Here is a 16,146-nt window from a genome sequence, read left to right as displayed (position 1 = left end):
TAATCAATCCCTTTAGCATGAAGATCTTGTAGGTCAACTATCTAATGCAAATGAAGAAATTATGAATCTAAGATCTGAGAATGAAAGTTTGAGAAACAATTTAATCACTGAAAGACAAATCAATGCAAGCTTACAAAATGATCTGAGATCTTAAAGACAAATCAATGAAAGTTTGGAAAATTTCTTGATTACTAAAAGGAAAATCAATGAAAGAATGATGAAATCTCAAATAGACATGACTCAATTAAATCAACTAAGTGAGCAGAATCTTCATAGACAAAAAGGTCAATCTGGACTTGGTTATAAGGAAGGAGGTGAAACCTCCAAACAAGGTGCCCAAAGGAATCAAAGACCCACTTGCAATCACTGTGGCAAGATAGGTCATACATCAAACAAATGTTAGAGTAATGGAAAGGCAATATTCAATGGTAAATGCTTCAACTGCAATCAGCATGGTCACAAAGCTAATGAATGCAAAGAAAAACCAAAATTTGAAGGCAAATATCACAAATGTAAGAAACAAGGTCACAAGGCATCTGAATGCAAATAAAAAACATTCAATCCAGCAGAACAAATTATCAAAGCAAGATTTGGTTGGGACTACAATACTTGGTGCAGGTGTCACTATTGTGGAGAATATGGACACATTGGGATAAATTGTGCAAGACATCACCTAAGGAAGAAGGATACAACCATAAGATGTTATACATGTATTGAACTTGGTCATATAGCCAAGAATTGCATGAATATTGGAAGAATTGAAGATGAAAAGAAAGCTAAAGCTGATAACATTCAGAAGCAGATGAGACAACAGTGGATTCCTAAATCTATCAAGCAAGATAGTTCAAATGATGGTCATGTCACTCAAGAAGTGGGTGACTCCACCATTTCCAATTAGATTTAAGAAGAATTAAGAACTGCATCTTCTAGCCATATCTTAAGCAGTTCTAGAGTGAAACAGTGCAAATGATCAAATTAGTATTTTAGATACAAGGATCAAAGAAACGTTATCATTCACCATGTTGCATCTATTGAGAAAGGTTGGTTGAAGATCTTACCAAGCTAGGTTGGGAGAATCAAAGATTTTGTTTGACCACCAAGTTGCAAGGTTTTACCAAGTAAATCAATGACAAACTAGCAAGCACTATGTCATCTCAGCCAACTTTGTACCAAGCATTAATGATAGTATTTCCATCAAAAGGGCAAAATTTGATTTCATTTCTCACCACGACTTTAGAATACTTAGAGCTAAGATATTTCTAGTTGCACGCCAGTGATTCGAAAGCGATTTGAAGTGAATTTCCTGTGAAGAATTTGTTTGAAAAATTTATCATCCACTAAGCAGCAATGGCATCCACAAGCACCAACAGCAACAAGGCAAAGAGGGGTTCTGAAATGCTCATGAAAGGAGTCAAATGGAAAGCCCCAAAAGTCAAACTAGTGCCCGTAATTGCTGAATCACTTGACCCACATGGAGCTCAATCGCAAATTCCACCTAAGGTACTTCTTATTAATGATATTCATGCTCATTTCAAATGAACTATTCAAGAAATTGGTACATTAGATATGGACAATGCCCTAGGAAAATTATGTGTTGATGGAGCCCTAAAACTTGAGCATAAGCACTTAGAAGAAAAAGGCTTGACTCACATTCTGCACCTACCAAGGAATTTCCAAATTAAATGGGTGAGATATGTTCTGAGAAAATGTACACAATGGTTAGTTGTGGTTGGAGCAACCCATATTAATAACCAAGAAGATGATTCATAAAATTACGGGTTTGCCTATGCTTAGCAAACCCAAAACCACTAAAACCCTAGGTCAGGATGAGTTGCAGAAGAAAACCATAGCAAAATGAGATGGAAGAGGACTAAAGCTTAACAATGTATCTAACATGGAACTCAGGTTTGGTATTCATGTAATTGCATATAAACTATATAGCTCTAACAGATTGAATAGTGTACCGTGTGAGGCTATAGATTTAGCATTTAAGGTGGTAAAGAAAATTCTAGAATATGACTTGGTAGACTTACTATTGAAACAGTTAAACAAGAATATGGAAAGTATTAGGACTTCAAAGAATAACCCTTGTAAATTTGGCTCATTGTTAATTTGCTTTTTCTTTTATGTACAAAAGTTTTTCCCATCCAAAGGATCTATAGTGTGGAGAAAAGATGTTCCAATTCTATATCAAATTAATGAGTTTATAGCAGAAATGGGTTAAAATTTTGACAAAGTCATGGATAACTATTTTGAAGACTTCAAGGAAAGGATGAATAACAGGTTCAAAATTCCTCCTAAGCTTGTTGAGGATTATAAAGATGATATATGTTTCATGGTTGACTATGATAAAGTGTACATATAGGCAGTCATACCCTGAGTGGCATGGGTAAAACCATTGTCTTATGAATTAAATATTGATGAAGTAAGACACATCATTGAGGCACTAGTGAATGAACCAGCTATTCCTAACATCACTACCTTTGGAACTTATGATGAAGCAAAGGCTAGAATTGAACTTGAGATCAAGCTTCCTCAAGCTATCACCAAGAGCAAGAGCAAGATAGAAAAATTGAAAACTGCATCTGGACCTCTAATGCTAACCAAAGGAAAATGTAAGGATGAAGAAGAAAATGAACCAGATGATAAGGAAGAAGAGGAATTTGAGAAAGAGGTAGATTCTGTGAAGAAGAAAGGCAAGGTAATTATCACCAAACCTCAAGTGGTCTTCACAAGAAGAACCAGGAAAGGAAAGAAGGAAGTTGTATTCAGCAAGCCTCCTCTCACATTTGAAGAGAGATTAAAGAAATTGGATGCAGGTTTAGGCTTATCAAATTTCAAAGCATTGAAATATGAAACCAAAACTCATGCTAAGAAAATGTAGGTTGAGGAGCTAGTACTCTCCAAGATGGGTAAATGGAAATATTCCCCTGTTCAAATTGCCCCTTAGATTTCCACTAAACTACTAGCAAGGATTCAACCAAGGTGGGAAGAAGCTGTGAAAATGGTAAAGGATATATATGTGCAATCCTTGAGACAATTGCTACCAAGTCTCACTAATGCAGAGGTGAAAGAGGCATTGAAGAAAAATGAAGATAAGATGACAATCAGATTTCACACTTGCCTGATTTTAATAAAAGACATTAAATGAATAGTCAAGGATGCCACAAAAGTGTGGAAAGGCATCTATCATCTACATAAGCCATCTGATCATCCAGTTGAAATCAAAGATGATGATGAAGAGGTTGAGGAAGGTAATGATTCTATAACTATGGATGTAACTGATGAAGACTTAGAAGAATTGATGAAGGACAAGGAAGAAGAAATGGAGGAAGAAGCTAAAGAGGAAGATAAGGAGGAATATGATCCAGTAAAAATTGCAGCAGTAGTTATTGCATCCCTTCCTCACTCTCCACCTAAAATTGTCACATCATCAAGGTTGGAGTTAGCTTCAGTAGGTTTGATAACATCTACATTACATTTATCGTCTACACCTACCACATCACAACTCCAGATATCAGCAATGGAAATGTCTACCACTTCATCTACCAAGCTAGAGCCCTCATCATCAGCTACCGATTCATCCTCCTCAGTAGTCTCTATAGCAGTAAGTACATCAAGTGCATCAACCTCTATTACAGTATGTATAGTAAGTGTACCCATTTGTACTACAATTTTGCTAGCTACATTAGCACCAATTTTTGCACTAGTTAGTTCCCCCATTATAAATATTCTAACATGTACATCAATTTTGGGAGGAACATCAATTTTTGATATAGTTAGCACTTCTCTGCGCCTTCCTTTAGTTGGTCCTATTCTAGTTTTGTCAGTTGGTCCAGCCTCATCAACCATTGTTTTTGTTTCTAAAGGAAAAGATGTAAGCATTGTAGAAAAATCAAAGAAATTCATGCTTACTAGCAAGGCAATGGATAAGGACATAGATTTGGATAAGGACATTGTCATTCCAAAGATAGATCTGGATACTGCATCAGTTGATGAAATGAGACTAGTCAATCAGCTATTAGAGCAAAAGGCAAGGTAGAAGCAACTAAGGAATGAGAGAGATAGAGAGTATAACATAATTGAAAGTGCTAAGAACATTATTATAGAGGTTATAGGTTTTGATATTGATTCATCTCAACACATTTTGTTACAACTGGAAGAGGCTATAAATAAATTCAATGAGGACACCTCTGGTCAAGAAAAATTGATTGAAAAGGCTAAAATGAAATTTGATAATAAGGTGCTTAAGTACATTGCTCAGCATATTGCAATAAAATAGGTAGAATTGTCCACAATTTTGACCAATCTTGAAAATTCCTTTAATAATGTAACTTCACTTTTTGCCAAACTTTGTGATGTTACCAAGTACACCAAGGAGATCAAAGAAAAATTGAATAAAATTGATGAGGATATGAAGGTCAATGCCCAAATGCTGCAACTTAACCCCAATTCAAGTTCATCCCATAATCTCAGAATCAGATTTTTGTCAGAAAAGTAGGCAGAATTGTTGAGAGAGGAAGAAAGGATCAGGCCTACCTTGATTGACATTCAGAATATGATCCTTCCTATCATGGACACAATGCAAAAATACATTGCCTACTCCAAAGCATTGATCCATGACAACAATTTCTCAGTTGCAGATCATATGATTGAATTTTTTGCTGAAGTTCAAATAGCACTCTCCACCTGCAAAATTTTGCAAGAAAATTGGGATAAGACTTTGGCTCTTATTCTCAAGGTACACTTTGAGTTTATCTCCCATTTTGGTGTCTCTATGTAAATATATATTGTTTAATTTGGCATTATTGTCAAAAAGGGGGAGATAGAGTACCAAAGAAGAGATAGAGATATTTGTAAATACTATGTGCATATTGTATGGGGGAGATATATGTAAATAAGGAAGCTATTTGTAATAGACTTACAAAGATCAATTTTGAAAAATCAAAATCAGTATGTCAAATTTTGCACATAAGTTTTGGCTCATAAGTGTTTTTGTCACTAATGCCAAAGGGGGAAATTGTTGGAACTATGATATATTTTTCATTAGTGCAAACACTTATTCAATTCTGAATGCTTATCTAGCTCATCACTTAGTCTACAGTGTATACCGATCATTTGGTGGTTACCTTGTAAGTTCAGCAGGTAAACAGTTCTCACCAAGCATTCCAAAGGATACCAAGTGAATGAGAAGTTTAGCAGTGTTTATCAAGTGAAAAAGGTAAACGAAGGACTCAGTGTTTACCAAGTGAAGAAGGTAAAAGAAGGACTCAATGTTTACTGAGTAAAGCAAAGACAAATTCTTATAAGTCTTAGAATTCTTCCATCTGATCAATCGATTATGAAGGGTTTTCTCAATTTCACTGACAAAGTCAAATTCCAAATAAGTGTGAGGGTTTTGAATCTTCATATAAATGTACATGTAATAAAGTGGAATTTTTTATTTCTAATATTCTCCAAATAGTTGAAACTAAGCATAAAAAATATACTTGAAAAAATCCATAAAAGATTCAACAAGATGAGGACCCATATGATCAACATACATCATCTTTTTATTATGACCCCTATACATGAAATGTGCAATCTCCTTATATTTTCCAAATTTCATAGTTTTATGGTATTTATTCTTAAAATTTTCCTTGTCAATTTTTGTAAGGGCTTGAGCATTAAGCCCAAAACACTCTTCAATACAATATTTTGTGATGATCAATAACCACATACCATCCATTTTTCTCACAGTTCTAGTAGTAGGTTCATAATAATTTTCTAAAATTTCTATGAGCTCTATGTATATAAATATATTAGGGACTGCAATTTTACTTAGGTCTAATATCCATGGGTTATTTCTAGGTTCCTTTCTATCCTTATTTTCATAAAGATGCCAAAATAAATAGCTACCATGCGATGGAAGGTTAGCATCCCTACATTCTTTGAATTCATTAGAAAAGACAAACATTTTACCATGAGAAGAACCAAGAAAAATTTCCAACAACACTTTATGTATTAACTTATCATCATGTTCTTCCTTTGATTTTTTAGCACTAGTTTCTTTCTTAACTAGCATTTTTTTTTGTAAATTATGACCAAGGTAAGAAAATATCTGGACTTACTACTTTATCTATAATTTGTTGAGAACACCTTTGAATTTTTTCTACAAAATTCTATCTTGGCTCTGCTTGTATGCTTAGTATGGAAAGACTCATTTTTTCCAAGATAAATAATTCATTTTATTCCTCATTTATGATCAATAACTTTTTGCACATGTATCCACCTCATAAATCGTCCAAGTTGTCACATCTCTAAGTACTCACCTTGTACTTTAAGTCATTAAATTAATGGTTTGGCCTTTTAAAACTTGAAGAATTCATCTTTTCCTTTTTGCATATCATATTTGAAACTATCTCCAAAATTGCAAATTTTAAGAATCTCGCAAGGAATTTCCAGATGGTCCTCTAAATTGTGATTTCAAAACTTCATTTTTTTTTGTCATTAGTGAAATAGTGATAAATCTCTATATCATAGGCTCCTGAAAAATTACCTTTAGAAATATAAAAGTTATTGCAACTTTGCGAACCATGCATTTTGTCTTCTCTGAAGTACCGATATTTTGCTACCTCACAGGTATCTTGACTTCCTTTCTATGAGATGGAAAAAAATGCATTAAATCACTACCTTTTGAGGAAAAAAAATCTAAGATCTACCAAATCTTTTTTTGCATCTTCTACATCCATTCATCTTCATCATCTTGATCCAAATCAATTGGTGAAGTGAGCCTTTTACATGAAAATTGAGAGATCCTACTATTGTAAGGTGAATTCATACATTTACTTTACATTTATTTAGTTCACTTATTTCAATTCAAAGTTAATTCCTAAACTGAGTTTTGACCAAGGAAAACCCCCCATAAATAATAGAAAACCATTTTTTTATTGGAGGTTGTGAATCTTCAATTGACAAATTGGTTGTGGATCTAGATATCTTCTTTGATATTATTGAGAACTACAAAATTAAATTCAGGGTTGAACACAATTCATAAGGGATGCACTAAATCATTGATTTAGGAGAAATTCACCTCTACAAGGAATTCAACCATTTTAGATCATCGAATAATTTTTGGGTTTTGTCTATCTCATAGTTTTTTGTTGAGATTGCAAGAATCAACCCCTTCAGAGGTCATTTGAAAGCCCATTTATAAGTATTTATTTCACAAGGTAAGTTTCCTTTCCCTCTCTATTTCAATATACATTTCCATTTCCTTACCTTTAACTCTTACATTGCACATCTAATTACTTTCTCTTAATAACTCTTTATAAGCAGGGTTTGAAGGGCTTTTGCATTCTTTCTCCAACCTTTTAACAATTAGATTTGTGTGTGCATTAGTGCTCCTTTATCACTTGGTTGGCACTAATATTCCTAGATCTAGTTACCTAAGAGTTGGAATTAAAATTATTGATCTCCTTAACTCATATTTGAGCTATAATATTTATCAACCACCCCCCCTCCCCTTAAAAATTTCAAGTAGCTGAGACCTATTCCAATTTCTTCAAATTTCACTATAATGCCCTGCCCAGAGATCCATGGAAACAAGGATAAATAAACCAAGATAATTTAAATTTAAAAAAAACACAAGTATGAATGCACTTGGAAACAACATATGAGGATCACAAAGATCACAATGGAAGACTATCCAAACATCTTGACTCCAATAGATCTCCAAATGCCACTACTGACCAGAATGATTAACAACTAAAGATGCACAATTAAATTCAAATCAAGACATACTGAATCTAGAAAGTGACACCAAAGGATTAAAGAGCACTTAAGAGGGTACCCTAAACACTTCCCAAAAAGTTTGGGTCTTACCAAAAAGTACCCACTATCCACCCATACAGGTTTTGCAATTTCCAAGCGATTCTTTAAATCAACACTAGGCAATAATTTCCAGTATTGTGCGACATTTCTAAAGAAGCAAGGTGACACTTTTAGGGATAGGGAAACACTATTCTTAAGGGAATGTTATGCTTTACCAAAGAGGGTGTGATACTTTCCAATATCACACAACAAAACCCTAATGGACATGCCACACTGTATTGTATTGCACAATGCTGACACATGGTTGCCCAGGAAAGCAAGAAAATGGCTAAGGAAAAACTAAAAGGTTAAACATGGTTCAAAATATCCACACCAGGAAGTACCAAATCCATAATTTGAGGCATGAACACTCAAACACACTACAAAAAGATGTAAACAATCTCTAACCATCTACCAAGTATAAAGGGAAGTACATAAGGAAACATCATAGTGTATATAAACAACATTAAAATAAACAGAAATAACATCACAATGAATAGTTCAACTAAACTAAGTATGCAATTCCTTCTAATCATAATACCATCATAAGACCATCATGGGCCCTAGCCATCCCCCACATGTAACATCCAAATCTATCAATCATATCATTGATACTATCATATAAGGACGTCACTACTAAAATATGTTACAATCATAAGCATAAGGAAATCTACCATGCTAGAAATAAAGTATAAGATAATCCTATAAACTATATAACATCATCTATCATATGCTACTCATCATAGTAAGGAAATGTGTAAATAAATAACATAATCTAAAAATGATATACAAGCATCTCAATCAAAGCATAAATCACAAGAAAGCATACTCCAGAACCCAAAGCACCAAGTGAAAACATCCAGCAATAGTTGTACTAGGACAAAAGATTGTCTTTGTACACTAGTCCCTAGCAGTGGTATAGGTAGTTACACCTGCCAACCATGTGAAACCCGTAGGCCCATTCTTGTCATGTTGATGGAGATAATGATCCAACCAAAACACACACAAGAAACATCCATGGCTAACACGCACGCTAGGTAGTGTGATGATTGAAACCAAGACAAAAATAATGCATAAATTATAGGTCCTGGTCAGACATTCTATGTGCTACTAAGTAGGGGCTGACATCATGGAGAGTCACTTGGCATCAACAAGCCAAAGCTCAAATTGTACATTTCAACTCCTCAATGAAGGGCCTCATACACAAATTTTATTATCTTAAATTTATTACAACCCAATGTTTTCTTTAGTTATCACCTAATTAAAACTTCTTCATGCCAACCCTCGAGAAATAGACACTGGGCTATGGAGATAGAAGCCCTCCCCCCATATGCTACCCTACCCTAACCATGCTTATCTAATGATGAGTTCCCATAGGCATGAAAATTCCCAACCCAATCCTAATGATCATAACTTCCAAAATTACCATAGAAGATTGGTACTCACAAGTCACCCAACTAATGTATGCACATCTACTCGTGTATGATGTACCACAATCGCAAAGATCATAACACAAGGACTAGATGAGAACACAAAACAAAAATTCACTCAACTGAAAAAAAAATTAGGAGGATGGATGTGAAATGCATCCCAGTACAACATAAAAGTTAAATAATGGTCTGACTAACATCCAAATGGATGATCCAAGTCCACGACCAACAATGTGCCAAGAAAACACAAGAAAATAGGGTGACATGCAAAATGAGGTAAAAACCCCAAAATTTTGGAAAACTTCAAAATTAAAACTCATTTCACCTTTAGGTACAAAAACCCTAAAAATCCAAAAATAATTGAGTTTGGACACCATATGCAAAAATGGCCAGCATAATGGTGCAAAACCCCAAACCCCCATCCCAAAAATTGGAAAAATGTTCATACCCGACCAACCGGGTAGAACCAACATATAAGAATGGACAGGAACACTAGTTCTTAGCCTCCTAACAAATGACTACCAAAAATAGAAGGAAAAATGGAGCAAAAATACTAAAATGGGAAAGCCCTACCTAACAGCAAAAGGGGCAAAAATTGAAATCTGCACAATAAAATAAAATGCTTGCCAAATCTGTCAAAAATCATGAAAAAGAAAGGTCTACCCAAGCCGAATCCAACAAGACCAACCTCAAAAAGATCCCACTCTCACAAATCCAAAAATGAACAAAAAATCAAATCCTTTAGAAGAGGATTCTTCAAAAGCTCACCAAATTTCTATTTTCAAAAAGTGAGAAGTGAATAATAAAATCCCATTTTTAATACTTATTCACTTTTTGAGAGAATAGTCCATTAGGCCAAATAGCCAGTTAGACTTGCTAGACTCCAAATCAACCAAATGAAAACAAGTTGTTGCTCATAATAAGAACTCACCTAAGCTGAAGCTACCAAAAATAATATTCGAGAAGATTTAAAGCCCAAAAACCCAAAATCATTAAAAATCACTTAACAAATTTCATAACAATACAAACCTCTAAATGCATAGACATGCTTATTGGTCTAATTACATAATGCAAATGAGTTTGGATTTAATAATCATTGAAAGGTTTTAGTTTAAATAGTTGAAATAAGAATATGTCACCCATATAGGAATAAAATTAGTAAAATATGAATAGTTGAATCACTAACTCCATGTGCCACTGATGCCCTAGTCCAACACTACAGAGGTAGAAACTTCAACCTTTCCTCATTTTTCAAGAATGGGAGCTCCCTCTATTTTTGAATTAGCTGGTTCGTAGGAAGGTGGGAAACTAATTAGGGAAAATCTGGCAGGCAGTACTGATCCTGGAGGGACTGTAGGGGGATCCAAGAAGAATCTGCTAAAGAATGATGGGACAAAAACTAGATTTTTGGCCGATGTGGACATTGGAAAGTCTAGGTGTGAATTAGACACAAGTTGTGGGGTTTGTGATCCTCCTTTGGATTCCTCTTCTGCACTTCATGCATCGAGGAAGGTTTTTGAGAAGGATAAAAACCCTTTGGTTAGTGTTGGGACCAATAAGGATGAACATTCTAAAGGGCCTAAGGGTGGTTTTCAGAGCAAAGGTCTTGGTCTTCCCTTTTTGACAAGAAACCTAATAGTAAATCTTCTTTTTCACTGGTGATTGCTAAATCCTATTGGGAGAAAGGTGAGTTTCAAATCTTTATCCCATATCCTTTAGTTTATTTCTCTATGTCTTCCATGGATTTCATCCTAGTGGGGAAATTTTTAGGGGCTAGACCAGATCTAGAGTCTCTAAGGAAAATGGTCAAATGGAAATGGGTTATTTGTAGAGATGTGGATATTTCCCCCATGTCAAATGGTTTTTTCTCTTTTATTTTAAATTTTAAGGAAGACATGAATTTGGTTCTCTATGGAGGACTATGATCTTTTGGAAAAAGTTCTCTCACTAGTAAAAAATGGGAGCCAAATATGGATTTATCAGACACTTTTTTCTCAACCACCCTAATTTGGGCTAGACTCCCTGGCCTCCCTTTAGAGTTTTGGCATGAGGAAATTTTTAAAGGTATTGCTAGTTCATTTGGTGAACTAGTGGCCTTGTATAATGCTACGATTGTAAATACTAAACTTCATAGTGCTAGACTTTATGTTAAGGTGGAAAACTTGAATCGGCTTCTAGAAAAGGTGGAATTAATCTATAAGCTTGGAAAAAAAAACACAGGAAATTATCTTTGAAGATCTTTCTAAATCCTACTATGCATGTAAGAAATAGGGTCATTTGGTTAAAAATTATCCCAATAAAAGTAAACATCATCCAAGCTCGAAAAAGGAGGTAAAAAAGGCCAAAGTTCAGTAGAAAAAAGTGTGGAAACCCAAAGTTGCTAATCTGAAAGAGCAAATGGAAACCATGGATTCAAAAGCTCAACATGTAGAGGCAGATAAAGACTTTGAGAATATCCATGAGGAAGTGAAGAAAACTGTGCATGATTCTAAGAATGAAAATACTGAAATAGAAGACAATGGATCTAAGTTTGAATCTGCGATGCCTGAAAAAAGTATAGATGAATTGGTAGATTTAACAAAGAAAATTGTTATTTATCAAAATATGGAAGATAGGTGGGGATATCTAGATGAGAAGAACATGCTTGAGGAAGGGGAAATCCTCGCTAAATCTGGGGCCCAATTACAAGAGATAGACTCACATAATACTGAATCCAGGGAGTTCTAGTTCTTTGATCCTTTGGGTTCTCTAGAAGATACTGTTCCTTTTAGGAATGATTCTTAGAACATGGTAGTTCTAAAGGAGGATGGAGAAGACAAAAGAAAAAACCAAATCAAAGGAAAAACGGAGAAAAAAAGTACAATATACCTCCCAAGGGGGTAGAGACTAGAAGCAGCAAAATAGATTAGTAGGTCAAGGTGAAACCACATGTTCCTACCCCAAAAAAATATGGAAGAAGAGTGGATCAGTAAAACAAGGTAAAACCAAATGTTGGTTTCCTAGACAAACCTAGGAGAAGGTCCTCTAGGAAAACTAGAGAATTATAAAGTATGTAGAATATTGATGATGGAAGACAAGCAACTATTCTAGATTTCACCCCTAAAAAATAGGAATGAAAATTATAACCTGGAATATTAGGGGTTTGAACAACATTCATAAACTTGATGTGGTTAGGAATTTTGTTAGAGAATAGAAGCCAAATTTTCTCTTGTTTCAAGAAACAAAAATGGATAAAGAGAAAGCTAAGTAGATTAAAGCCTTTAAAAATTATTCAATAAATGCTAGTAGATCAGAAGGTGCTTTAGGAGGAACTTTAATGCTATGGAAGAAGAATTGTTACTCTAGTACAATTCTAATTGCTAGTAAATATTTAATGGTTACCAAAATTACTAGCAATGATCATAAGGAGGATTGATATATTGTTAATATATATGCTCCCAACAACAAGAATCTTAGGAAAAAGGTCTAGGATTCTATTTCCAATCTAAAAAGCAAGGATTATTCTCGTTGATGGATCATTATGGGGGACTTCAATGTTCCTCTCTATGATCATGAAAAAAAAGAAGGAAATGTAACCCAATTAGAAGGGAGATTGGATCTTATGGAGTTTATAAACAAGGAGGGTTTAATGGATATGGATATCCATGGTATCTAGTTTACTTGGAGTAATAAGAGAGTTGGTACTGAATGTATCTAGGCGAGACTGGACCATGCTCTTATTTCTCCTAATTGGACTAAAGATTTTATTTGCAAGCTAGAAGCCTACCAAAAAATAGGTTTGGATCATTTTCCTCTCATCTTTACTACTACAAAGATAAATTTAAAGAAGAACTTTCCTTTTATATTCAAAAAGATGTGGATACAGCATCCACAGTTTGAAAGAAAAATGGTTGAATAGTGGAGTATAGATATTGAATGTACTACGCTCTTTAGAGTAGCTTCAAAGCTCAAAAATGTTAAAAAATAAGTTAAAATTTGGAACAAAAATTGCTTTGGCAATATTTTTGAGAAAAAATATGCTATCAAGGAGGATATCCAAAAAAATAGGGATAAAATTTAGAAGGAAGGATACACTCCTAACCTCATTATGGAAGAAAATGAAAAGTTGGCCTAATATCATGACATCATTACTAAAGAAGAAATCTACCAGAGACAAAGGTCAAGATTGGTCTGGTTGAGTGAAGGAGACAAAAATACCAAATTTTTTCATCTCTCAACTCTTAAACATAGAACCAAAACCCACATTTCACATCTTAAAAAGGGAGACATGAAGATTGCTGAGGAAAAGGACACAATGGAAGAAATGGTTTCCTTCTTCTCTTCCTTAATGATCATTGATCCCAATATTAATTTGGATAATTAGGCTGATTTTCTTAGAGTGATCCCTCCTCTAGTTTCAAAGGAATAGAATAAAATGTTAAGCTCAATTCCTAAGGATGAAAAAATTTTCAAAGTTGTTTGCTCCCTTGGAGCTGATAAAGCACCTGGTCCAGATAGTTTCCCTATGTTTTTCTTTCAAAAATTTTGGAAACTAGTTTGAAAAGATGTTTGTAATGCTATTAAGGAATTTTATGGAGCAAAATAGATGCTAAAGGAAATTAATTCTACTTTCCTCTATTTGATTCCAAAAAAAATTGGAGCTGATTCTCCTAATCAGTTTAGACCAATCAGCCTATGTAATTCCTTTTATAAGATTATATCCAAAATTAACTTTGAGATTACTTCTGGTGATTCCTTCAATTATTTCTGATCAACAAATGGCTTCATCCCAAGTAGACAAATTCTTAACTCTGTTATCTCTACCCATGAGAATATTAATTCCTTATCATGTTCTAATAACTAGGGATTCATTATGAAAGTGGACATTGCTAAGGCCTATGATAGAGTTGAATGGTCTTTCCTTTCTAAGATTTTATATGCTTTTGGTTTTGATCATAAGGTTGTTGGAGTTATCTATTAACTGATTTCTACCTCCTCTATAGTTGTTCTAGTCAATGGTAGTTCTTCTCATTTTTTTAATCCCTCCCAAGGTCTAAGACAAGGAGACCCTTTATCCCCCATCCTTTTTGTAATTATGGTTGACTATCTAGGGAGATACATAGGGAACTTGGTCCAGAAAGGTATTATTAAAGGTCTACAACCTTCTTCCCAATCTCTCATTTGTTCTCATGGTTAGTTTGTTGATGATACCATCTTTATGGGTAAATCTGAAGTCAAGGAAGCTAGGAATCTGAAGCAAGCTCTTAATCTATATTCTTCTACCTCGGGTCAATTAGTTAATTGGAATAAAAGTGCAGCATTTTTTATCAATACCCCCATTCAAAGACAAAATAAAATTGCTAATATCCTTGGGTGTTCTATTGGATCTTTCCCTTCCACTTATTTGGGTCTACCTCTTGGCTTGAAGACCCCTGATTCCTTCTAGGAAGATCTCATTAATAAATTTCATAAAAATTTGGTAGGTTGGAAAGGTAATCTTGTAAGTTAGGTAGGTAAGTTAACTCTCCTCAAAGCTTGCCTTCAAAGCATACCTACTTATACTTTAAGCCTCTTTAGAATTCTAATGAAATTTACTGATTCTATTGAAAAAATCTAAAGGAATTTTTTATGGACTAGCACTGAGGAAAAAAAGAGAATGTCTTTAATTGCTTAGGACCAAGTTTGTAAAACTATCAGTGAAGGTGGATTGGGAATCAAGAGAATAAGAAGTATGAATAAAGCCCTTTTGGCCAAACAAGGTCAAAGAACTTATCATGATGACAAAGAATGGATTACTATTTGGAAACATAAGTACCTCTCCAATGTGAATTCTTTGCCTAATTTCCTTTCTTCTCCTAATGTTCTTTATCCTTCTATAATATGGGGAGCTATTTAGGGGACAAAGAATACTCTTGGTAAAGGATGTTCCTAGAAAATTGGAAATGGGAAAAAGGTGAGATTTTGGGAAGACATCTGATTATTGGATCATCCCCTACTTGATGATTTTCAAGATAATGATCAAATAGAGATATGTAAGCAGCGATATGACACTTTTGTGAGTCAGTATTGGCATAATAATTCTTGGGTGAAATTGATAGATATTGATGAAGGATTCAATAACATACAATTGAGTTTGAATGCCTTCTTTCTTTATCCTACTCATGAGGATAAGGAAATATGGAATGCTGACCCAAGTGGCTTAAAGAAAAATATGATGCTTTTCAATTGTTTAAGTGGTATTTGGCCCAAGTTGAAAAGGAAGAAGTTAAAAGTCTAAACTACTTGAGATCTAATAGAGAAGGATAGATGATCTCTAATGAATTCAATATATTTTGCAAAGATAGAGGAATCAAAATACATATGTTAACACCTAGGACCCTTCCCCAAAATGGAATAGTTGAAAGGAGAAATAGATCAACCATGGACTATGCTAGAACACTAGTGATGATGATGAATGTATCACATAAATACTGGAGAGAAGTTACAAGTACATTAGTTTATACTTTGAATAGAGTACAATTCAAGAAAGGTACAAATGTTACACCCTTTGAATTATGGTATGGGTATGCACCTAATGTGAAGCATTTTAATTTTTTTGGAAGAAAAATCTATATACTAAAGGAATAAATATTGGATTCTATCAATGCATGAAGAAATTAAGCAGATGGAAAAGAACAAAACCTAGACACTAGTACCTAGACCAAATGACAATAATTTCATTGAAACAAAGTGGGTATTCAGGAAAAAGCTAAATGAAAAAAGGATAAGTCAAAAGGAACAAGGCTATAATCTATTAGTGAATAGATTTTATATCCCTATAAAATTCAATAATTCAATCTATGCCCAAGGTAGGAAATTAATGATGCTTATAATAGTTGGGTAGACA

The sequence above is a fragment of the Cupressus sempervirens genome, chromosome 1 (assembly GCF_028749045.1).
Source record: "Cupressus sempervirens isolate cs-2001-9-10 chromosome 1, ASM2874904v1, whole genome shotgun sequence".
Taxonomy (NCBI): Eukaryota; Viridiplantae; Streptophyta; class Pinopsida; order Cupressales; family Cupressaceae; genus Cupressus; species Cupressus sempervirens.
The sequence above is the reverse complement of the archived record's forward strand: the minus strand, read 5'-3'. Positions refer to the sequence as shown.